The sequence below is a fragment of the Balaenoptera ricei genome, chromosome 9 (assembly GCF_028023285.1).
Source record: "Balaenoptera ricei isolate mBalRic1 chromosome 9, mBalRic1.hap2, whole genome shotgun sequence".
In the NCBI taxonomy this organism is placed as follows: domain Eukaryota; kingdom Metazoa; phylum Chordata; class Mammalia; order Artiodactyla; family Balaenopteridae; genus Balaenoptera; species Balaenoptera ricei.
In genome coordinates, this window is record NC_082647.1 from 22,984,877 (window position 1) to 23,011,646 (window position 26,770).

Consider the following 26,770-nt stretch of genomic DNA (forward strand, 5'->3'; position numbering starts at 1 on the left):
GAGTAATCTTGGTTGTAGGTTTTTCCCTTTCATCACTTTAAATATGTCCTGCCACTCCCTTCTGGCTTGCAGAGTTTCTGCTGAAAGATCAGCTGTTAACCTTATGGGGATTCCCTTGTATGTTATTTGTTGCTTTTCCCTTGCTTCTTTTAATATTTTTTCTTTGTATTTAATTTTTGATAGTTTGATTAATATGTGTCTTGGCGTGTTTCTCCTTGGATTTATCCTGTATGGGGCTCTCTGTGCTTCCTGGACTTTATTGACTATTTCCTTTCCTGTATTAGGAAAGTTTTCAAGTATAATCTCTTCAAATATTTTCTCAGTCCCTTTCTTTTTCTCTTCTTCTTCTGGGACCCCTAGAATTGGAATGTTGGTGTGTTTAATGTTGTCCCGGAGGTCTCTGGGACTGTCCTCATTTCTTTTCATTCTTTTTTCTTTATTCTGCTCTGTGGTAGTTATTTCCATATTTTATCTTCCAGGTCATTTATCCATTCTTCTGCCTTAGTTATTATGCTGTTGACTCCTTCTAGAGAATTTTTAATTTCATTTATTGTGTTGTTCATCATTGTTTGTTTGCTCCTGAGTTCTTCTAGGTTCTTGTTAAACGTTTCTTGTATTTTCTCCATTCTATTTCCAAGATTTTGGATCATCTTTTTTTTTTTTTTCAAAATTTATTTATTTTATTTATTTACTTTTGGCTGCGTTGGGTCTTCGTTGCTGTGCGTGGGCTTCGGTGGCTTCTCTTGTTGTGGAGCACGGGCACCAGGCGCGCGGGATCTAGTAGTTGTGGCGTGCGGGCCCAGTAGCTATGGCTCATGGGCTCTAGAGCACAAGCTCAGCAGTTGTGGCTCATGGGCCCAGTTGCTCCACGGCATGTGGGATCCTCCCAGGCCAGGGCTCGAACCCGTGTCCCCTGCATTGGCAGGCGGACTCCTAACCACTGTGCCACCAAGGAAGCCTTGGATCATCTTTACTATCATTACTGTGAACTCTTTTTCAGGTAGACTGCCTATTTCCTCTTCATTTGTTTTGTCTGGTGGGCTTTTACTTTGCTCCTTCATCTGCTGTGTATTTCCTGTCTTCTCATTTTGCTTAACTTACTGTGTTTGGGGTCTCCTTTGCGCAGGCTGCAGGTTCGTAGTTCCGTTGTTTTTGGTGTCCACCCCCAGTGGGTAAGGTTGGTTCATCGGATTGTGTAGGCTTCCTGGTGGAGGGGACTGGTGCCTGTGTTCTGGTGGATGAGCCTGGATCTTGTCCTTCTGGTGGGCAGGACTGCGTCTGGTGGTGTGTTTTGGGGTGTCTGTGAACTTATTATGATTTTAGGCAGCCTCTCTGCTAATGGGTAAGGTTGTGTTCTTGTCTTGCTAGTTGTTTGGCATGAGGTGTCCAGCAGTGGAGCTTCCTGGTCGTTGAGTGGCACTGGGTCTTAGCGTTGAGATGGAGGTCTCTGGGAGAGTTCTCACCGATTGATATTACATGGGGCCAGGAGGTCTCTGGTGGACGCATGTCCTGAACTTGGCTCTCCCACCTCAGAGGCTCAGACCTCACACCTGGCCGGAGCACCAAGACCCTGTCAGCCAGACGGCTTACGTGTAAATGGGTTAAATTCTCCAATCCAACGACACAGGGTGGCCAGCCTTCTGCGCTCCGCTCTGTCCTCCAGCCAGATGTTGTCCTCCAGCCCTAGTCGATATGGAGAGCCTGCTTTGGATCCAGGTCCAGCTGCATTCCCTAGCGTCTAGAAGAAGCAGCCGACACCCCCATCCTCCCCTATCCCCGCTGCAACTCGTCATGATCCTGGAGTGCCCGAGGCTCCACCCCCTCATGCTCTAGCTTGTCTCTTATTTATTATTGCCCGTTTGAAACAGATAGATGATAGAAATTGATATTTTTTCCTTCGAACTGGAGTTGGTCATTTGCTTTCCAAAATAGAAATAATTATAGCGTAGCACATGATGCATTTGCTCTCATCCATGCTCCTTGGTTTTAAGTGGGACAGCAGATGGTCTTCACAGTATTTTATTTCTGTTATCAAATAGGTGTAGGTTTGCACAGAGATGGTAATTTTAAGAATTTGTGGTTTTGGACAATGTCTTTTGTAAGGAATTTTCAGTCTTCATGTCTCTTGCTACATCATAGCAAATATTTGTATAGTTGAAAGAACTTCTTTAGGACGCTTGAGTGCTTTTTGTCAGTCAACTCTGTGTGTGTGTGTGTGTGTGTGTGTGTAGATGATCTGAGAGGTCTTTTGGGGGTCCTTGCCGCTTTTGGCATTCCTCAGCTGCCAGTTCTTTTTCATGGGAGTATTTGTCTTGCTTTAAGGCATGAAAGTTGAGGCCTCCCAGCACCTAATTTAAATGGAAGCGATTTTAGAGACCAGGTTGGAGAGAGTTACAGTATTTTGAAAAATTCTGTGCCTTAAAAGAATAAATGTTAAACATCTAGCACAGAACAGTCAGCACTTGTAACAGATCTCACACTTGTGTTAGTTTTAAGGAAAGTGTTCAGAGGTATGTTCATTGAGTTGCTGGGGCAACACTGAGTACTGCATAGATATTATTTTTAATTTAGGAAAATCATTTGCAAGTAGATTCTTAAAAGAACTTTTCTAAACCTTACAGTTCAAAGTCTTAGTTGTCTTTCCTAGCTACTTGGTACCCTAAAAATACCTGGTTCCCTCCATGAGATCTCTAAAAGGGCTTTTTATTAGTTTAGGACTTAATCCAGGGAGAGCTCTAATTGAGAGGACCATGCCTGGGATTAAAAGAACTAGAAGTTTGTGTTGCCCAGTCGTCCTGCCTGTGTCCTTTCCTCTCAGAACCTCCCACAGTGTTGATTCTCTCAGCCTCATCATCTCTTATCACCCACCCAGCCTCCAACACCCATACACACACAGTTACAGGTGGGGAAAGAGTAGGGATATGAGAGTCTGTCCTCAGGGTAGGGGCTAGGTCTGTTGTATTTACTTACCGCCTTTAGCAAATGTAATACATGTTAACACCTTGGCAGCAGAAGTAGGCTGGATCATTTGGATACAAGGTGACTGCTGTAAAATAAACAAAATGAAACAGCATAATCTTGAATTTGTGGGCAACATGTGAGACTGAGCAAATGAGACTTTTGCAGGTGGTTTGGCCATTAACTGTGAGCATGCTAGGAGTATTTTAGGCAAGTGGACAGGATGTTCTCTGTGTGTACTGTATAACCTTGAAGACTTGCATCTATTTCCATTTCCCCAGGAATGAAATCTAAAACAGAAAAGCTACTTCTCCTTAGCTTTCAAAACAAAAGTGAGGTTTATAATCTGAACTAGACTGTTGCATAGTGCTGGAGAGGATGGCTCTGGTCCTGGGTTTGATTTTTGGTGAGGATTTCTCTTTTTAAAAAATTCTGTTAGAAGTTGAACATAGATAAATGGTTTTGAAAAAATGAGAGGAAAGCCCAGGACATTGATCACTGTGCATATTCTATAGCAAATGGCTGAGAAATTTAAACCAAATCTGTTGAGGTCTGTATAAGCTGAGCATTTTCTTTTTTTAATAAATTTGTTTATTTATTTATTTATGGCTGCGTTTGGTCTTCATTGCTGCACCGGGCTTTCTCTAGTTGCGGTGAGCGGGGGCTACTCTTTGTTGTGGTGCGCGGGCTTCTCGTTGCAGTGGCTTCTTGTTGTGGTGCGCAGGCTCTAGGCACGCGGGCTTCAGTAGTTGTGGCATGCAGGCTCAGTAGTTGTGGCTTGCGAGCTCTAGAGCACAGGCTCAGTAGTTGTGGCGCGTGGGCTTAGTTGCTCTGCGGCATATGGGATCTTCCCGGACCAGGGCTCGAACCCGTGTCCCCTGCATTGGCAGGCGGATTCTCAACCACTGCGCCACCAGGGAAGCCCAAGCTGAGCATGTTGATTTCTGTAGTATTTAAAGCCAGTGTCATATCTGAAGACTGTTTTCCTATTTTTTTTAGATCCCTTTGGAACTGGATATATTTAATGGCAGAGGATTTCTATGTTAAGCCAGTTATAGTGCCCATCGAAACTTTGTGTTTAGAGTATGAGAGTTCTGGACTAAATAAATGTGATTATCTGCCTATAAAAAAATCGCTAAAGTCATTTGAAGAATAATGAACAGGTGCAGGAATATAAGCCATTTGAAAATGTAAAGTGCATTTGGGAAAACTTTCTGAGAGTCAGAGTGTTTTATGGATTTCTTGTCTTGTTATTAATAATTGAACTTGGTGTGAAAGACACATTTTAGTTGGATGGACTTACAAGGCTTGTAAAGGACAAGGAATTTTTTTTGTTATAGAATGTCTTTGCATTGCCTGTGATCTATTTCTGTATCTTGAGCTAATGATTGAAAGAAAACTCTGTGGAGCTCAGTACTATTATGGCTTTTGAGTTGGGGGTGGGGCTTAAAGGTGACTGCGTGTTGGGGGCAGGGGGAGTTCTTTTGAAAGACAGGCAGACTGGGGTCGTGGGCCACTTAGCCTGTTTGCTTCTGCTTTGGCCACAGGTGCAGGCAGGCTGCTTTACAAAGAGTTAAAGTTCTGCTTCTAAACAGATGCCTTTCCAGTGTTTCTCCCTGGCTTTCTGAAAACCATATGTGGGGGGAAAGAGTCTTGTTCTGTTTAAAGGTTAAGGGCGTTGCCTGCCTGAAAGCACCAATAGTATTATTTAATATTTAAGGTTTGAGGCAAGAGATGAAGAAAACTTCCCGACATTTAACAAAATGGAGCCAAGCCACCGTTTGTTTTTTTTTTTTGGGTGGAGGGAATGTTTTTCTACTACTACTCCTTTAAAGCTGTAAAAGTTAATTTCATATCCTCAGGGAAAGATGTTGCTTCCCTTAAAGATCTGTTCTAGGAGGGTAGGAAGTTGACTTGTCATTTGGTATGTAACTTAAACTGATAAAAAGGTTTTTTGAGTGTTTACTATGTGCCAGGCCTTGTGCTTTTGGCACTTTGGATATCTTGCTTAATCCTCAAAAAACCCCAATAAGTAGATCCTATTGTCATTTTTCCTGTTTCACAGATGAGAAACCTGAGGTTTAGGCTCCAATCTCATGCTAAGTAAGTTGCAGAGCTGGGTGATAAACTCAGGCTCTCTGACTCTGAGCCACTAAACTCACACTGTAGTACTGGTATTTCGCCAGACCACGTGGCAAGGAGGGGGTGGTCTTATTTCCGGGAGGGAGTGGACTCAGAGAAGATACGTAATTTACTGTCATAAGGCTGGTGTTGAAACCAGAATTCAAACCTGGGTTGGTTTGAAGTGAACACCCGTGTTCTTTCCACTAAGTGTATTATATTACCTCTTAGAGTACATTACTGTAATATCTGATTTGCTAAGATCTTTTTATTTCTTGTGTTGGCTGCCCTCAGTTTAGAGAGGGAGTTGTTTAAAAAGTTCATTTGTGAGGTGGTGGTTTCGAGCTCAGAATACGTTGTCTGCTGGCAGCAAGTGTTGTGCCTGGTTATGGTTCCAAGGCCAGAACCCCTTGGGACAGTCGATATGCTTCACCTTCTTTACGCTGTGATACCAACCTGGGTTCTAAGACCTGCTTTGAGTTCCAGGGGAGTAAGAGAAGCAGATATGTGTTCCTAGTTTTTTCTAGGTTCCGTTTGTTCCTTTACAGATGTTATCTCCTTTAGTGTAGGTAACAAACTATAAAGTATGGGGTTGAGGATAAGTGTGGAGCCTCTGAGGTCAGACCTGGTTCTGATTGTGACTGCACTAGTTACTGGTTCTCCCACCCACTCTCTACTAGGTGACCTGAGATGAGCTTTAACCTTTCTAAGGCTGAGTTTCCTCATCTGTAAAATGGATGGGTACTGTCATTGTAGGGCTAGAATGAGACAAAGCATTAGGTGCTCAGCATAGTATCTGGACATGGAAGGTGCTCTGGAAATGATGGCAGTGGTGATGGAGATGGTGATGATTTATTCTGCTTCGTGGGCCATCTCTTCTGTTACCAAAGGTTTTTGTAGTGGTGAATACTTTCTGGAGTAGGCTGCGGTGTAACATTCTGAATTGGACATAAGGTAAAGTTTAGGATTCTCTTTATTTTGTAGTCATGTAAATCAGTAAATTGCCTTGTAATTTAAATACTATAATATTCTCAAATTATATGTTGTAAATTTTTGTATACTTTAAAACCTTGATTTTAATTGGAAATACATTGGTTGATGAAAGGCTTTGATACTAACAACTTTCATGAGCCTTTTAAAGTTTTTGTTGCATTTAAATATAAATATAATGTACTTTTTGTTTTTCAAGTGGAGAAACTGAGGTAGGAAGTAGGGATGGACTTTTGTCCAAGGGCCAAATAGTAAATATTTTGGGCTTTGTGGGCCACACAGTCTTTTTTGCAGCTCTGCTCAACTCTGCTATTGCAGCACAGAAGCCACCATCAATTCACAAATGGGCGGGCTTGGCATGGTACAATAAAATTGTATTTATAGTAACAGATGATGGGCCATAGTTTGTGGACCCCTGGACTAAAGAAACATATTCAGTTCTATCTCATTGTAAAGCCCTACCTTGGTCCTACATCTCTCTCTGTAGGCTAATGTAGATTTATTAAAGGTTGGTTTTCCCATGGGCTTTATCCTCATTCTTCTTTTCACATAACACTTCCTTTACCATAAAATGATTCATATATACACATCTTCAGTTGAATTGTTTCCCAATCTCTAAATTAGTATAGCTGCCTGCCTTCCAACTTCTCTCCAAGAATATCCCAACAAGCCCCTTAACATGTCTGATACTGATTTTAGTACTGTATCCTTCAAAATCAGACTGTAGTCTTTTTATGTGTTCACTCATTTGTTACCCAAGTGGGAAACATAGATATTCCCTTAACTCCTCCCTCATCCTCTTTATTCTGCCCCCTTGAAATCTCTACTCTCTCCCCTTCTCTCCAGCCCTACCACCACTGCTTTATTCAGGCACTCATCATATACGTGGACTGTTGCAAATCATCTCACAACTTCAGGGCTCCCTATGTCTAGCCTCTGTCTCCTTCCAGTCTGCCTCTCGTTTTGCTGCTAGAGTGATCCTGTTTTTAGTACATTTGATCATGCCACTTCCTGCTTAAAACCCCTCAGTTGTTCTTAGTCTCTGGTTTAAAGCCTAACCTTGGTATAAAAGTCAATTCAATAGAGAGGTATTGCCTCCTTACTGTGACAGTCTGAGATGTGGTGCTGCACCCACCCTGCAGTACGCCAGCCTTCTCAGAGGACAGTTCCTAACTGTTCTACATAGTTCCTTTCTCTTCTTCTGGCTAACTTTGGTTTATTCTTTAGTTTTCACCTTAGGCTTTGCATCTTTCTCAAACACCCCATCTCCATATTTGCCTTAGATGCTTTTCCTGCCTTCTACCTATTTTAATAGCACCCTTTATTTTCCCCTCAGATGAGCCGTTACCACTTTATTATCATCTGTGCTTGTGGCTCCAACTCCCACCTCTTTCAAGCTGCCCCTTGGAGGATAGATCCTGAATCTTTTATATCTTTGCCCCTAGCTTCTTGTACATCTGGGCTTGGACATTTTGAAGAGTGGTAAATATTCATTAATAAAGAGGTGGCGACACATGTACATTTTTCTTTCCTTTTTGGGGGTGGTTCTTATTTCTACTCTTCCAGGGGAATTAAAAGCCTAAGGAAAGTGGCAAAAGGAAAAGATCCTTGGGCTAGGGTCTGTGGTACAAAGAATGCACAGTGGACAGGCCTGGGGCTTAGAACTGTCCCCTTGTGTGCTCTTCATGGCCTGGCAGCTCACTCCCTAGAGCAGTGGTGCTTCAAAGAATGTATGCATGTCTGATGAATACCTACTGCCCACTATCCCCACCCAGTTAGCAGTAGGGGCAGCGGATGTTAATGTCCTGTTGATTCTTCTACATGTATATTTCTTCTTTGCATTTCCAGTCATTTCTCCCACCTGACATTTTCTCCCTGCTCCTTCCATTTCAGAGTTCTTCATGATGATTCTTCTAATGTCTTATTTCCCTTCTTCTGAGAGAGGGGCTCTAGATGCAGCGAAGTTCAAATGATGATGATGTTAGCCTCTCAGTGTACAACTCTGGATGCATTTGTACTCTCTAATAGAAATATTGATATAGATGAGGATTAACAATCCACATAAAATAGTGTACTTCAGATATGAGTTAAATTGGCTTTTATTTGTGAGAACTTACATTCTGAGTTTTAAGAAATTTTGAAACGAAACTTAATTCTGTTAGCTAAGGGCTTACCTGCTGTGGTGAAGTGAACATCATCCTGTACCCTTTGCTGTACCCCGCCTCCTTTAGTACCCCGATTTCTTAGCTTTGCAGATAGTGACCTAGGAGTTCTATAAAGGCAGCATTTCTTGGGAGGAACTCCAAGTTGGCCCCTCTGGAAGGTGGGTTGGAAAATGGGGAGGAGGTGCACATTTGTATTTCTCTGCAGTCAAATCAGAAAGGTTCAAACAATTATTTGCTGTCATATTTAGAGTACACTTTGCTGGTTTTGAGATTGAGCTTATGCAGATAGTTAGCTGGAGCCTCTAAAGAAGAAATCTCTTTATTCTTAAGTGACTGCTTAGTAATCTACATAACAAATGAGCCATTTTGCTTCAGAGATGTGAAATAGGCATCTATAAGTGAATAGTTTTTGAAACTAAAGTTGTTAAGACAAAGTTCATCTTTTCACAGTAGGGTTTCTCCAGAAAACCCTCTTTACTCTATTGAAATGCAGCTAGTTTGAACTAGGAAAGCATATTCCAATAATAGGCCCATGCAATTAGCCTTTACTATAATGGAGTGGATGCTGGAATTTTTTTGTGTATTATTATCATCAATTGATGTTAGTCCCAGGGGAACCGCATAATAGCTAGAAAACCTTGATTGAGAGATGCAGACAAAGGTTTCTTATTCATAGGCGTGCTTTAGTTCTTGAAACTAAATGTTAGGCTCTTAAATCTTATACTTTTTTGGTAACCATCTGTCGATGGTTAAGATTAAGAATTGGTGCTTCAGAACTATGTCATTATTTTGAATTAGAAGAAAATGTTGTCACTTCATTTAGTGCCATATTCATACGAGACCTTGTGTAGAAGTGACACAGTGGTGTGCTGGTGAATGCTGAACAACCACCTGTGGGGGGATAAAGCCCTGATTTGTAGCATTTACTGATTTTCAAGGTATAAATACTCCACCATGCCTGATTTCAGACTACAGATGGTGAGGTCACTGAACTTGAAGTTGGGAAGAGATGCATATAATCAGCTGGCTTCAGCACACTGCCGAATTCACCTCAGCCACTAAATGTTTAAAATCTTACAGCCCGTACTTTTAATACTTGTCTCATTCCTGACTGTACTTTTGTCCTTTATTTTCTAAAAACTAGCCTTATGGATGTGTAACTTAACGCACAACAAAATGTGACAGTTTCAGATGTACAGCTTGATGAGTTTTGACGAATGTGTGCCCCGCCACAGTCTTGACACCTATTGCCTCTTCTGCGTGCAGTTGCCAGATGGATTTCCCCAGATCTTGCTTTGCATCCACTGCTCACCTGTGCCATATACTGTCCATATGATAAAGTGCAGAATTCCGTAGCCTGGCGCTCAACCGTCTTGCCTCTTGTTGGCTTCTCTGGCCTTGTTTACTACGGCTTGGTTACATGAATCTCTTATTAAAAAAACAAAAACTGTTCAGCTGGTTTCTGGCACAGTTCCTGCATCTGTCCCTCTGCTCGTATCTGAACCCTGCTTGCAACACTGCTGTGACCTCACATTGCTTCTTCTCTTGACTGTCTTGCCTTTCCGCAAATCTGGCTCACACCCCATTTTCTTCTTATACAATCAAGTCTTTAGTGATTACTCCCTCATCTGACCTATTATACCACTGTTCGGCACTTAACTTTGCAACTTATATTGAAGTTCCAGGTTTTGTATGGAGTAATTTGGTCTTCCCTAGCAAAGTTGTAAACTATGATAGGGTAGAAAATGTCTTACAGCTCAATTTTTAGCACGTGGCTTTGTTTAAAATAAAAAGACTTAATAAGCAGTTCTTTTTTTTTTAATTTATTTATTTTTGGCTGCGTTGGGTCTTTGTTACTGCACGCAGGCTTTCTCTAGTTGTGGCTCTGTTGTGGTGTGCAGGCTTCTCATTGCGGTGGCTTCTCTTTGTTGCAGAGCATGGACTCTAGGCGCACCAGCTTCAATTGTTGTGGCACGCGGGCTCAGTAGTTGTGGCTCGCGGGCTCTAGAGCGCAGGCTCAGTAGTTGTGGTGCACGGGCTTAGTTGCTCCGCGGCATGTGGGATCTTCCCGGACCAGGGCTCGAACCTGCATCCCCTGCTTTGGCAGGGTGGATTCTTAACCACTGTGCCACCAGGGAAGCCCAATAAATGGTTCTTGTTGACAGTAACCTTTTCAGTGGCTCTTCCAAATCAGTTACCAACTCAATGACACTGTTGGGGAGAATAGTACTGTGCTATATCATAGATCTCTTAGGGGATGAAAGTTTGGTTTGTCACAGAGTATAAATTTATAAATGTCCAGTAAAGTCTTTCAAAACCAGTGTTAGTCATTAAAATGCACAGTGGAGCTTTTATATCTGCCTTGAACATTCATCCAAAGGTGGTTAGCATCATGGACTTTGAACTTTTGGCAAGATTTAAACATTTAAAGTAGGTCCCAAAAGAAAATTCTTTGTTCCTTTCAACCAGCTTTATTTCACTTTTTGGAATCCTAGTAAGAAGTCAGTAGGGTGTATCTCATTGATTTCCTTCCTGTTCCAGGAAGCCATATTATGGTATTCTGAAAGAACTTTGGTGTCCTTTTCAGTAACTTTACTATAAGATTGTTTTTCTTTTTCTTTTACTTTCTCTGTGCAGATGTGCTTTGTAGAAATCTGACATTGAAAGATGACCTAACAAATATTTAGGACAATTAGTGCCTTTCTCTATTTCACAGCCTACCTTGCCGGTTTCTTTTCTTCCATCCTTTAAATAATGGATTTACTCAGGTTCCTCATCTTTTGGTAGCTGCCATGCCTTTCTTGGGTGATTTCATCTATTAGTGCCCAAATACAAGTGTCTCCAAATTTTTAAAATGCCATATCTCTTGAGTTCCAGTCTTGGATAGGCAAATGCCTACTGGATATCTCCAATTACCTGGCCTTCAGAGACCACAGATTCAACATGTCCTAAATGGGACATCTTCTACAAGTATAATGCCCTCTCTTACTGCTGATGCTGTCTTGCTGAATGGTATCACCATCCCCAGATAAGTGAAGCCTAAAACCTTGGAATCATCCTTGGCATGTCCCTCTTCCCTCACCTTCCGTATCAGTCAGATTCACCTCAAACATTTCCCTTAAATCCTTTTCCTTAACTCTGTTTGAAATCAGGCTAACCTCATGCTTTGTTGGGAGGGTGACTTCCCCATCCCCCAAGTCTTTAATTGGTGAACTAAGAGCAGATCCACTTCCCTGGCTTCAGATTAACCAAGCTCATGAGTCTGAAATTGGAAAGCTAGTATATAATTTTCAGTGTGTTCTCTCCTAGACATAGCCAGGAGCCCATACCATAATTAGAGAAAGTTATCTGAGAAGGAATCAGAACAAAAGCTAAATCAAGTGTTTAATGGCTTGTCACGATCAGATGATACCACCACAGTCTCATAACGGAGATCCCTTGTGACCAAAAAACTCATCTATGAGCAAAGGCTCCTCCTCTCCTGCCTAGTTGCTTCAGTGGCCCCTGCCAGCCTTTCTCTTTTTTAATTTTTCTTCAGTGCTTGCAGGGGAGACCATTGCTGTTGAATACCTTGTTTCTTTACATGTATGAATACATTCTTTCTGGCTCTGCTTGCATCTTGTTTTGCGGCAAACCAGGCTTTCTCTTTTAGATGGCTTGCGCCCCTCTCTTACTAGTCATTACGTGTTGATCTTGAGTTGAACTTTGAGGGCCTTCTTATTTCTTGTGTTTGGAGAAAACTTCATTGTAGCTGCTGAGAGCAAAAGGCTAATCTCCCCTTGGGTTCAGCTGGCAATGTTACCTCCTGAAAACACCCTCTCCCTTACCCACCCTCCTGGGTTTGGAGCATTCTCTGTATGCCTCCTTAGCACCTCTGGGTAACCCTTATCATAACACTCATGTATTTCACCGTTTGGTAGTTGGTTGCCTGTCTGTTTCCCCACAAGAACTTGAGCTGTCCGAGGGCTGATCCCACTGTCTAGCATGGTGCCGGACACCCATTTACATAATTCACTTTAACCAGTGTTTGTTGAGCACCCACCATAAGCCAGACAAAGAGTAAGTCAGATAAGGTTCCCTGCCATCTTGGAACTTAGATTTTCTGGAGGTGAGGGAGGATGTAAACAGACAAAATAGTACTGTGGTAAGACATACAAGGAAACAGTCGGCTGAAGTAGAGATTAATTGGGAGTTTGTTGGGGTATGTACTTCAGGTGATGAGAAAGATTGCTGAGGAAGTGGCATTTAAGACACACCATAAAGGATAAGAAGAAGCAAGCTATCTGTAGAAACAGAGAAGTCAGGGCTAGCCAGAAGTAGCCATTGCAAAGGCCCTGAGGAGGGCAAGAGCTTGTGTTTCAGGAAATGAAAGACCAGTGTAGCTAGAAAGGGAGGAAGAATGGGGCATGAATGTACTGTGTCGGTCATATTATGGGCTCAGATGAGTGAAATAAGACAACTATTGATACAGTGATTCACATAGGTTAAGATTTGTTTGGAACTAGTACTTGGTTATTTGTTAGAACTTGTGATTCTAAGTTTTCTTTTTGCATATTCCTTTCTGGAAAGTGAATTTTCACAAATAATGATTGAAAGAGAACTGAGAATTTCAGTCTTCTGTGAAACATAGCCTACAATTGGCCAAACACTCATAGGAAGTTCCTTTTTATGCCTAAATTTCTATCCCTAGGGAACCTATAGTACAGCCAGATAAGCCTTCTATATCATATAGAGAATTTTCACTTAGTCTTACTATCATTATTTTCTGCTGGTTGATCTACTATTTCAGCACAACTCTTGAGATAAATATTATTAATTTAATGTGATATCCTCATCTGAGAACCAATTCAGGATAAGCGTAGCTGATTTAAACTTGTATGAGTACATTTTGGCTTTGTTTTTTTTTTTTTTAATTTATTTTATTTATTTATTTTGGCTGCATTGGGTCTTTGTTGCTGCGCGCGGGCTTTCTCTAGCTGCAGTGAGCCGGGACTACTCTTCGTCGCGGTGCGCGGGCTTCTCATTGCGGTGGCTTCTCTTGTTGCGGAGCATGGGCTCTAGACATGCGGGCTTCAGTAGTTGTGGCACGTGGGCTTAGTAGTTGTGGCTCGTGGGCTCTAGAGCGCAGGCTCAGCAGTTGTGGTGCACGGGCTTAGTTATTCCGTGGCATGTGGTATCTTCCCGGACCAGGGCTTGAACCCGTGTCCCTTGCATTGGCAGGCGGGTTCTTAACCACTGCACCACCAGGGAAGCCCTACATTTTGTTTTGTACTCATGAATTTTGGATTATAATGATTAATGTAACTTTAAAATACTATTTAAAAAACTATATTTTGGGGCTTCTCTTAATCCTGTGATATATTTACTATTACTCCCTTTATACATTGAGGAAAACCAAGGCACAGAGAGGTTAAATGGTCTGCCCAAGACCCATATGGCATCTTGAGATTCAAACTAATGAGCCCCCTCTCTAACCACTAGAATTCCAGACTTACTGTGAAATCTCTGTTCCTGGAAAAGAGCCGTCTTCCTTTGGGGAAGTGGTACTCTGCAACTGGGTGATCTGGTGAAACTGAGTGGCAGAGGTGGGTAGGACTTCTCTGCCGTCCTGTCAGTCTCCAGCATGTGCCCCTGCAGTCCTGGATTTTACTCTGTAAATAATGCTGATGTTGGATATTCTCTGTTTCTTTTAAAGTGATGTTAGTGGTTTTAGCAGAAAAATTCTTAATTACTCTTGGGCAGAGTGCGGTCAGGTATTGATCCCTGTCTGGCTTCCTTCTGTCAGCTGGGATGTTCATGAGTCACCTTCCTTGGCCGTCCAGCCAGTGTCAGCTTGGGGAATGCATGCTACCTGATCAAGCCAAAGAGTGGGGTGGGTAAATTTGCGAGGGGAAACATTCAAATACAGATATTCATCTTGATGGGTTTAAACATCAAGAGACAGTTCTGTCAGAGTTGAGGGACAAATAATGATAGATACATTGGTTTCTTGTTTGCTTAGTTATTTAAGGCAGTGATTATTTCCTTGAGAAAAAATACTGAAAAGAAAAAATCTTATAGTACTGTATGGCTCAGCAGTGAATAATATTTACATGGTCATTACTACAAGATCTCTCATTTGTTTTGAATAGTCAGGGATAAACTGTGTGGCTTTTAGTAAGTCGGAGACTAACGTATTTCTTTAAATGTTAAATATCTGTTGTTGAAGTATTCAAATCTGTAATTCTTTTGTGAGAATTCATTATTTTGTATGCTGTAACAGCAAAAGTAGTTTGGTCTAAAGAGAACTATTTAAAATATCAGATTCACCCAAGAAATAAGAAATTAACTTCACATCCTATTTGGGGCCTAAATTTAGACGTATAAAAGATTTAAGCATTTAGAGAAGTAGGTAAGATACTACTCCTGTCATTTAATTGAGTGATGCCATGTCAGACTAAACTTTCCTTGTTTTCAGCTTTTTCTGTCCAGGTTCTGAAGTTAACCTATTTGATGAGTTAAGTGAGATTTAATTGGCTAGCTTTGTCTTTGAGATAGTTAATGAAAGGTGCTTCATATCCTAGTGCGTTTTTGTTCATGAATCATGGAGGGCCACCTTCACATTCAGGTGTTGTGTTGGAGAGGCAAGAAGGAAGGTCAGCAGAGTGGATGCTTTTCCCTTGGGTAACCCAGCCAGGGCCGAAGCTGAATTGGTGAGAAAGAGCAGTGGGCAATTTGAAGGGGGTAGTGTTTAAAGATTAACTTTGTTTCACTTTAAAAGCTTTAATGCCAATATTGGTGAGAGTATGAGGAAAACAGGTTGGCTCATATGACAGTGGTTAGAAAGTGACTGTATGCACCCTTTTTGAAAGACATTTAGGCACTATCAAAAGAACAGCAAGATACACGTACTGAGATGTTCATTGTAACAATGTAATAGCAGAACACTAACAACAACCTACCTGCTCACTAATGGATGCTTAGTTATTTAACTTATGGTACATGGATATTGCACAGGCATTTTTTTAAGGGAGCTTAGATCTATATGTACTAATAAAGAGGTCCTCCATATATAACCTGAAGAAAGGTGTTTACAGAAGAGTTTATACCTGTGTGTCTGGGTATACATGATGATGTTAATGTGTGTATATAGAAACATTAATGTAGACAATAGTAATATCTGGGCAGTGGGATTAGAGCGTTAAGGGAATGGGGAGGCTGCTTTATGCCCCACACACATTTTAAAAGACAATTTTTTAAAAGCCTAGAACCCAGTGCTTCACCAGATGAGGTTATTTAGTTGTACTGTAAGGCGTTTTCAGAACTGCACTCTGCCCTGTGACTGTGCCACCAGCAAACTGTTTGTCTCACTTAGTGGCACCTGAGCCTATCAATCCTACTTCTCCCCATGGTACAGACATGGGAGAAGGAAACCTAATAGTTTTGTCACCTTTTCAATGCCAAATTTTCTTACTATATATATACCCACTGTTGTGTATGTCTGGGTTTATATTCTCTTGTTTTGCTATATAACCAATTTTTTTCCCACATTGTTTAATTTTTCAGGAAACACTCCTAGTGAGAACCTTGATTTTTATATTTCTTAACCATAACTCATAACAATACAGCCTTTTTTCTCTTTATTGTTTGTGTATATTTAAATCTCAAACTTCTGTTTACTTTAAATTATTAGGCTAGCTTCCGTATCACATATTTATCACTCCCATGTCTCTTAATTGTACCTGACAACCCACTTCTTAGTATGTATTAATCATTTCTGTTGGTCTTGAGCTAGCAAGTTTACTAACATAGGAAGAAAGCTTCCTTTCTCAGCTCTGTCACCTGTTACTTGTATGATGCTTAAAATAGCTGCAACCTCCCTTGTTGTATCACATTGCACACCTAGTTTACAGTCCACTTTCACCCCACATCTCTTGACTTTCCAGGGTTTTCTACTTAACTCAGTCACATTGGAGTTATTTTCTTAGGGTAGGATGTTTCTTTAAAAGAAACTTTTATTTTCTATTTTAAAATTTTATTTCTTTCGCTTATTTTCCTTATGGACTTTTTTTTTTAAGCAACAATTAAAGTTTCTGTTAGTTTTTTATCCCATTTTTTTATCCTAATTATTATAAAGGTAATAAATGAAGGCAGCTTATAATGGCTACTTGAACATATCAGATAGGGTATTTGCCTACCAACTACCCTTTGATATAGTTTTTAAGCAGAATTTCAATCAAGAAGACACTGCTATTTTCTGTATCACTTTAGATTACTTTTTAATCTTTCTTATACTGTTTAGCCAAGCCTTTATTAAATTTCCAACAGATACTTGCTATATTACCTCTCATAAGTCTTCCAAATGGGTAATAGAAACTGGGCTCAATTGAATAAAAGCGTATTCGTTTGTTGTGGGATGCAGAGTTCTCTACATGGTGGACTGTGCTTTAATTTAGCATCCTATCCAGTGTATTCATCTGTAGTTGTGCTTTTTTCAGTATAAAGTCTTGAGAATGATCTTGAACCTGCTACTTATTCCTTTGTATATGTATTGCTTTAAAAAGCCTGAGTCTGTGCTGCTCACTTCCCCCTCATAGTTTTTATGAAATCAGGGTTGTTATTAACATTTGACATCTACTCTGCCTAATGAACATGGAGTAGTAAAGGGAATGGCAGGCATTGGTCATTCATGTTCTGGGAAAGAACTAGGGAGTGAGGAGGCACTGAGACCAGGGCTTATAGAGCAGTGATTTATAAGGGCAAGCCAATTGTTATCTTTCCCCCTTTCTTCTGGGTTTACAGGCATTTATATTTGAATTTTAAAGAACTTGCTTTAAGAAATTTTCCTTGAGATTATTGAAGTCATAAAATTACGATGAGGAATCATTGGTCTCTAGAGACACAAACTCGTAATTAGCCAGTGCAGAGAAGGAAAGGAAGAAGAGCCATGGCCTGGGTTGCGGACCTGGGTCTTTCCATCAGTAGTTCCATGACTTCAGGATGTGTTGATTGTTCTTTTTTTAAGAGTATGACCATATATCTAAGATCTCCTCCTTCTCATTTCTGTGATCCATTGTTTTTCACTCTTCCATAATCTTCATCTAGTGAATGGGTACCACTGCTTGATATTTATTAATTTTCATGGTATTTATTAATTTTCATACATCATCTTGCAATTGTAATGTACTATATGTCACTTGGAGACTGCCAAAGAAAATATTTCCTTTAAAATGTCACTGCTTACTGTGAATGATTCACATGTGCCTTGATTAGAATATCTGTGGGTAGGGATTATCAAACACTTAGCTTAATTCTATTTTCATTGAGTGGCATTGTAGTCTGCATGTCAGGTGTTAGGGTAAAAACTGATCTGCTATATTTAAAATGAATAAAAGAAGTAAAGTTCTCAAGGATTTTCTGAGAAGAGAAGAACACTGGAAACATGATTACAAATACACTGCATAGATATTCCATAAAGCAATATTAGCTTCTTACTGAAAAGCTGCTTCATGATGCACTTTGCTCTGCACTGTGGATGGCTTGGTGAAGTAGCATACAGCCCAGAAGGGGAGGTAGAATGTGTTTTAAATAGATGTTTCCGTTAGGATTTTGCAGATGGCCACCTGACTGGGGGGAATTCACCTCTGGGGAAATTACACGTTGCCTTGGACTTCAAAGTTTTCAGGTGCTATTGTCATCTATAAGGTTGTGATTCATGTGTTTTTCTTCTCCAGCCTTCTGTGATTAGGTAGTCTGCCTTTGGAATGACAGCGTTCTTTCTTTTAATATGTCCTATCTTCTAAAAAAATTTTTAACAGATTTTCTAGATCATTGGTTTGGATTTTCATTGTCGACTTGATGTCTCTGGGGTGTCCTGCATCTTGAGAATTTTGCAAGTCTTTATTCTTTCTCTGCAGTTCAAAGTTGTATTCCAAGTTTACAGATTTAAACTGGATGTTTGACCAGCTGATAGTTCTTTAGCAGTGAATGTCCCCTATCCACATACGTAGAGTGTAGTTAAATATATACAGTCTTCTGATTTTAAAAAAAGAAATACGTATTGGAAATTAAATAAAAAGAAATAATGTCATTAAAATTTTCAAGTGTACACAAGATTAAAGATTAGTTTAATGAATCCCCATTATCCAAATTAAAATTTTACAATTATCAGTATTTTCTCTCACATCTGTTTCTCTTCTTTATGAAATATTTTAGGGCAAATCCCAGACATTGTTGTCATTTAACACCTACATATTATCAGTAGGCCCCTCTTAAAAATATGAACATTTTCTTAAATAACCATAATGACATTATCATACTTAAGAAAATAAACAGTTTTGGGGGAAGGTGATTTTTTTTTAATGTACTGTGAATCAAGCTGTAACAAACCGAATTCTGAAAAATAAGCTTTTCATTAACCTTTTATGAGTTATTTAAGAGTAATAATACTATTTAAGTAATACACTGTTAATTTATGTACATGGATTTGTACATTTTTAGTTAAAAATAAACAATGCTTTGTTGCCATAAAATAGCAAAGCATCAAAGTATATTAGGGACATCCCTGGTGGCGCAGTGGTTAAGAATCTGCCTGCCAATGCAGAGGACACGGGTTCGAGCCCTGGTCTGGGAAGATCCCACATGCCGTGGAGCAACTAAGCCCGTGCACCACAACTACTGAGCCTGCGCTCTAGAGCCCACGAGCCACAACTACTGAAGCCCGCGTGCCTAGAGCCCGTGCTCCGCAACAGGAGTAGTCTCCTCTCGCCACCGCAGTAAGAAGCCTGTGCACCGCAACAAAGAGTAGGCTCCTCTCGCCGCAACTAGAGAAAGCCCACATGCAGCAAAAATGACCCAATGCAGCCAAAAATAAATAACTAAAATAAAAAAAGAAAGTCCTGGGCTGCAGTTGTCCAACTTGAAATAAAGATCAAAAAAAAGAAAAAAAGTTTGTATATTAAAGAGCTGTTTCTATTTTATCAGTAGCCTTCTAAATATTTTGAGGTGTTTAATTGGAATTTGAACTTTTTAGAAAATGTAAATCTTATTTCTGTTTTGACTATAGTTTCTTGGTCTCAAGATGGCATCATTGTTTTTCCATATTTCCCTTTGCTTTTCTCTGTCTCTCACTTTTGCAACTGGGTCATCTCTGACTATCTGACTTTGTAAATCTGCTGTATAAAACATTTTGTTGGGGTCGAATGGGGCTTAGATTTCTTATGTATCTTTCTGATACACTTCTTTTTTCTAAAACCTATTTGGAAAAGTTATTTTCCATAAGTTATGACTCTTAATTTTTCTTTTGAGTTTTTTACTTTATTATTTGGGAATCTGGTAGCAGAATAATGCATCTAGGGAAGAGCTAAGCTATAATGATTTTCCCATTTAACATTTACTTAAATCTTGCCAGTGTTTACTTTGGTTTCTGACATGGAAGCTTTAAATGAAAGCATAAACTTGAGAGGAGAAAAAAAAAAAAAAGCTCCAAAACTCCAAAGGCTAGTATGATTTACAGTCTGCTGGATGGTAATGAACATGCTTGCTGTTTAACTTAATTTTTGCACTATCTTTGTAAAATTTAAGAAATACGTGCATGCTACTTTTTACCCCTTAGTGAGTCTTAAGTGTTCAGTATATCATAGTAAGTTGTCAAATTGTTTGCTTTACTTACTTCTGGACAATACATATTTATTTTGAAGAGGCTATTTTTAAATAAGTGATAACTCCCTCACTCTGAAGTTGTTCGGTTTAGTTGTAAACCTGCAAACATACAGCAAAAAATTATGTATTTTATTTATTGGAGAATGTCTTGCTTAGAATTATTTACCCTTTTTAAAAAAAAAAAAATTCCATGAACTTTGGTTATCTGATTTTTGCACCCTACCATAGATACATTTGAAGGAATGGTAGCCCAGTGCCAGCTCTCAAACGCAGCTAAAGAAGGAAGAGAAACTAGGAAAAGAACCTGCCAATCCCTTCAGCCTAACAGTATGGGAAATTTCTACTTCAGGAAATAAGTATATCCCTTACGGTTCCTAAGGGCATCATTGTATTTTGTAGTACTGTATAGCAACTGTTATTCATAATGATGACTTAACATCAAGAAAGGCTTAAGGATATAGAAGGAAACTTAATTTTTTAGATATTGTAAAAAAAAAAAAAAAGTGTTGTTTAAGTAAATTTTAGTCATGTGGAAATTAATTTAGTCAGAGTTTGTATATTTATTTTACGTTAAAAAAATTGAATTCCTGGTTGTGTCTGATGCTGAGCCAGGTAGGTACCTTTGTAGATAGATCATTTCATCTTCAACAATTCTGTTTGTGAGGTAGTAACCCCTCCCCAAAGTAAAGAAGCCCCCCCCCTTTTTTTTTTAGAGATTAAGAAACAAACTCCGAGCTAAGCAGTTTACAAGGTGACTTCTTTTAAATCGCAAGTTTCCCAAGCTGCTTACAGTATATTGCCTCTTGGTTCGTCCATTTATACTTCAGATTTAGCGTGTTCAGAACTGAACTTAGCATCTTTGTTCCACTTTGCCCTTAATAGTATCACCTCATCTCTGACAAGGCTAAATCTATCCTTAGATCTCAGACTGGCAACTTCAGTCTATGCCTGTCTTACAGCTTCTTTCATGTGTTCATTTTATACATATTCATTAGGTGCCTACTATGTGCCAGGTACTCTTCTAGGCACTAGGAAATGGCAGTGAACAAAATAGACAATCCCTGCCCCTATGGAGTTTGCATTGTAGTAGTAGGAGACAGTAAACTAAATGAAGTAAAATATGTAATATATTAGTTGGTGGGAATGTAGTAGAATGTGTTGTAAATAGGGTGGTCCTAAAACACTTCACTGAGAGAAAGGCATTGGAGCACGTGCTTTGTTTACATTTAGAAATTAGGAGATTGACAAATCTAGTTTTCTTGTTTCTCATGAGAATGAGACATTCTGGCAGTGTGGGAGATTTCTACTGGCTGTGCCATGTCTAGTTAGTTGCAAAGCCTGTGAGCGTCTACATTTAATCTCTCCCCTCACTCCCACGGCAGTTACCTTAGTTGAGGAGTTGAACATTTCTTTTCTCCTCTTCTGCTTTAACTGTTTGTCATTCCTTCAGCCAGTCCTATATACACGATAGCTTGGTTACCTACGTAAAGGACAGTTATATGCACCATGCATAGAAATACCAACTGTCTCTGTCACCAGGTAAAATCCATGCTTTGGGGCCCCTTGTAATCTGGTCTTGGTCTACTTTCTAATACTTCCCCTGGTCCACTCCTCAAAATATAAATGTAGTAGTCCCCATTCTCTGGACCTATCCTGTGCTTCTCTATCTTTGCTTTTAGTGCCTTCCCCCCATCTCTACATAATCATACACTATTCTTACAGCCTGTGTAAATCCTTGCCTTTCCATAGCAAACCATCTCTCTCTTTCTACCTGCAACCTCTTCCTACTCTAAACTCTAATAGCACTTTATGCAAACTATTTTTTTTGCATTTACTTCTTAATGTACAGATCTCATGTTCTTTTTCTTTTTTTTTTTTTTTTTTGGTTTGCGTTGGGTCTTTGTTGCTGTGTGCGCGCGCTTTCTCTAGTTGTGGTGAGCGGGGGCTACTCTTCGTTGCGGTGTGCAGGCTCTTCATTGCAGTGGCTTCTCTTGTTGTGGAGCGCGGGCTCTAGGCATGCAGGCTTCATTAGTTATGGCATGTGGGCTCCAGAGCACAGGCTCAGTAGTTGTGGTGCATGGGCTTAGTTGCATGCAGCATGTGGGATCTTCCCAGACCAGGGCTCAAACCTGCGTGCCCTACATTGGCAGGTGGATTCTTAACCACTGTGCCACCAGGGAAGTCCCTCATAAGCTCTTAAGAGAACTGCAGTAGCTAAGTTCTTCTAAAGTGTCATGCTTGTTAAATGCTAAAGTTCTGATAACTGACTACATTAATTTTTCAGAACTTTTATTACGGAAAATTTCAAACTAGAGAGAACAATATAATGAAACCCCCATGTACCCATCACTCAGATTCAGTAATTGTTGACTCAGGGCCAATGTCCTATCTTCTGTACCTCTCTCTCATAACTCTTCCCACACTGGGTTATTTTGAAGTAAATCCTGGACATACATTTTAATTAGTAAATATTTCAATTTATATCTCTAAAGGAGAAGGATTCTTTATAAACATAACACCCACAGTATTATTTTTGTGATATTTTGTACATTACTGGATTAGTAGACATAACCATATTTTTATCAAGAAAACTAGGTAGTGAAGGTTGCCCAGTTTCTTCAACTTTCGTAATGTGATTAATCTCAAGGAGAGTTGGAAGCGGACTGGTCTGAACATGTGGATAGAAAGCCCACACAAATTGCTTTTACCTTCTGTACAGAAGAAGCCCGTTCTTTATCCTAGTCCCTTACTGCCATGGGCACAGCTCAGGGAGGCCACCTTCCTTTATCTTACAAACTCACTATCAGCAAATTTAGGAAACAATGCTGTCTGAATCCTTGACCTGTTAACAGGCTTAGCCCTTGGCTCCCTTTCTGGAAAATCCCAGAAGTATATAAAAATCATTTCTAAAATCCCGACAGACACGTTTTGCCAAGAATGTCAGTTATCTCTTGACGGTTTGGCATTAACCTTTAAATATTACATTGTGTAATCATAATGCCATTCAGGGAAAATAAGTTGGTGGGTGGCTGGCATTTTAAAAGTGAAATGAACTTGGGTTCCTGGGAATGTTAATCATTATTCTACTGAAAATGCTGACATTCCTTAATAGTGAAATGCTAAGTAAGTAAAAAGCAGTATTTTACTAATAACTTAGAGGTGAGTAAAATGTGATTTTTATGGGTTAATTTAACATATTTTTACCAGAACGGTATCTGAAGGATATTTTATATTTTCAAGCTTTGAAAGTGAGAAAGTAATGAAGGAACCTTCTAGTGAGTTCCCACCAGGCTACTAGCCTGACCAGCACATCTCAGAAATAGATCATTGTAACCTGTCATTGTAACCTGCCTTCTCATTTGCCTTCCTTGCCCTTGACTTTGCAGCAGGGAGCAGAAAGAAACTCATGGCCTCTACCATAAATATACATGGTAACAGTAGTCAAGTAATTTTATATTTTTTGTGGGTAAGTCATTCATTCATGGTGATGGAATGGCTTATTTTTAATGCCGTGTTTTTCTTTCAACTAAACTTAAATTCTTTTTTTCCATCTGATTTAGTGTCTGTACCACTCCAAGGCAGCATAAATTTAGTACAGCTTCTTCATTTTACCAACTTGGTAGAAGTTTTTAAAGGTTTCATTCAGTTTATTTTTAGCTTTTCATATGAAATGGACTATAAGAACTCTTTAATTTACAGTATAATGTGTAATTAAAGACAGACCCAGTGTATCTGGAATGTGGGTTATACCAGGGATCGTGGGAAAGAGGAGGTTTGGAGCATTAATTTCTAATCTCATTTTCACATGACCTTTTCGAAAGGAGAATCTTCTTTGAAAAGTAGGTAACAGCATGGACTAAATCCCAAACAGATCACAAAATGGAAGAAACCCAGATTAACTGCATCTACATAAAAGATAGAAAAGATATCTTCAGTTTTCTAGAGGGGACATTCATGTGGATAACTTATAATTTTAAATGATTAAGAGTAATTGCTGTAGATCAGTGTCATTCATAGCAAGTTAGGTCTGATTGATAGGGAATGCTGCTTTTACAGATTTTTATATTGTAAAATTAGTTTGACTTCTTTTGTTAAACTCATTTAATCCTCTACCTTACTCCATTATTATCCTTGCAAATTTATTTAGTTTAATGTCTGAGATATCTTTATATGTGGTACTACAATGTATTCATTTTGACTACTTCTGGATACCCCAAGTTAAGCAGAAACATACATTAGAGGAGCTCTGGGTGGGGAGAAGACACTAGTAAACACTAATAGACACTAGTAGCAGCCTGTTGCATAAATGGCTTACAATTCTTTTTCCTATTGATAAATACTTAAATTATTTTCATTTAAAAAAATTAAATAAAAAATATCTGTATGTGTATCAGATAGTCTTATATTTTGTAAACTTCTTTTATTAAATAGGAACATATGTACAAAAAGTGCACAAATCATTTTTGTAGCTCATTGATAAATGGGACTATAAATAAAAGTGTAATCGGCACTCTAGTAGAAGTCCCCCTCAAACCCCTTTCCAATGACCAGGCCCCACTAGAGGGTGACCACTATCCTAATTTCTAACACCTTGATTCATTTAGCCTGTTTGAAATGTGTGTAGATAGAATCATATTGTATGTGCTCTTTGGTATCTGCTTTCTTTCACTTACTGTAATATCTTTGAGACTCATCCATTTACATGTAGCAGTTAATTTTTTATTGCTGTGTAATATTCTGTTGGGTGACTGTACCATAACTTATCCTCTTTACTGTTGACGAACTTTTGGGTTGTAACCTAATTTTTGGATATCACAAGTAGTGCTATACGAACATTCTTAAACGTGTTTTGGTGAACATAGCTATTCCTGTCTACTGAGAATAGTGCTGATGAGTGTGACACATGCATGTGTGCAGCTTTATCGTGCCAACAGTTTTCCAAAGTGGTTGAAACCGTATCACACTCCCACCAGCAGTGTCTGCTTTTTGTTTTTTTAAAAATAATTTCAAAGAAGTGAAATTTGAGTAAAAGAGTAAATTCATTTTAAGTTTTAGAGTACAGTGCTAAATTTGTCCTCAGGAATACCAATTTATACTCCACTGAATACTGGCTTTTATCTAGCTCTTTCATCTTTATCAATTAATAGTGGAAAATATCTCATTTTTAAACTAATGAGTTGGACTTTTTATGGCTTAATTTCAGTTTTCTTAACTTGGCTCTTCTGGTCTTTTCTTTTTAGTTTGTCCTTTGTCCTAACTTTATTTTTTATAATATAGAAGTTTTAAATGTGTGTGTGTGCTTGCATCTGCTGATTTTTCCCTCTGTGGTTTCTGGCTTTGGTGTCATTCTTAAGAAAGCCTTTTTATCCCCAAGGTTTTTTTGTTTGTTTTTTTGAGAACTTAATTATTTGTAATTAACTTTGTTTATTGTAACTAGATTTGACTTTTACTAACACAAGGGAGCTTTTTTGGTTGTTTTTGTCTTAAAACAATTTAAACATGTACTTTAATTTATTACATTAGCATTAGCTTTGGAATATTTTGTAAGGAGGTGCCAGGAAGAATTTAGTACACCAAAGCATGCATGCATGTGTCATTTGACCATGAGAAATGAAGCCAATTTTCCAATGTGGATACTATTTGAATCCTTTCAGTGTGCATGTTATTAAAATAGTTAGTTTTCAAAAAGAATGAGATGAAATAGATTGAATTATCTTATTATTTAATATCTCTAGTGGATACTGTTCATTGCTCTTGAGCAAGGACTTTGCCAAAAATACACCTGGCCTCTGTTCTGTGGCCTACAGGACAAAGGATTGGAGATACTTAATTTCAAGCCTTTAAAACTAACATTTTTCTCTATTTAAGAGATCACTTAAAATTTCTTTGGCTTTTTTTCTTTTGTATAATAGTACACATAATTAAAATGTAATTTGCACTGGTGGTTGAGAAAGATGAGACCAGTCTGTCATATCTGGTTGTTGTTGGTGGTTTTTTTTAAGGTTACAGTGGGATTTGAGAGCTCCCTAAAGCCCCCACCATCTAAAATTTTTCTCAGTAGAGTCATTATTGGGTTAGACCACAAAGCAGAGACAAAACAGATATTAAGCCAGTAGCCCTCTCTTCTGCTGATGTGGGTTGGTTTGGTTTCTATAATCGAATCTTAGTACCTTAAAGGGGTGGGTCTCGGGACAAGTAAATTTTTGAGGAAGGGAACACAGAAGTGTTAGTGCTCTGTGATTCCAGCCCCGAGCACATAAGAACCTAGAGGCCAGTCTCAAGGGGATGGAAAAGAGGGAGGAAAAGAGTAGGTGAAAATAAATACTACAGATAAGATTTTAAAAAAAAAAATTTTTTTTTGTTTGCTTGTCTTTTGCATTTGGCAATGCTACTTATCGCAAGGTTATATCACTAGTTATTTAGATTATTCTCTAAGCCAGGGAGAAAATTATGGGGACTTCCTTAGTAAATGTGTAATTTTAGGAGCACAGCATTTCCAGTTCAGGAGGATCGCTGTTTTGCTGAGTGCTTGAATTTGACTAAAGGAAATGCTGGATTTATGTTAAAGGGTCATTGGGGATAGGTTGGGGTGGGGACAGTACGGAGGGGAGAAAAACTAAAATTAAGTGCCTGTTTTTCATTTACTTCTATATACAATGTGGTCTTACACATTTTACATACTTAACCCATTTAATCTTCACAGAGGTCTGTAAGGTGGTGTTTTCCTGATTTGCAAAGGAGAACAAAAGGCTCAGGGAGTGAGTTTACATTATTTTGTCTAGGGTCAAACTCAGTATATGGCAGTTCTAGGATTTGACCACCAGCTTCTCTGAATCTAAAGCTCATTCATATTCTTTTCACAAGAATGTATATTGCCTTTTAAATTACAAGAATTA

General features: G+C 39.1%; 1 protein-coding gene across 2 annotated transcripts in view; it reads left to right on the top strand.

The window, feature by feature from the left end:
• The window catches only part of UBE2H (ubiquitin conjugating enzyme E2 H), a 102,578-nt gene that overhangs the window by 32,768 nt on the left and 43,040 nt on the right, over positions 1-26,770 (top strand). The window lies entirely within an intron of this gene.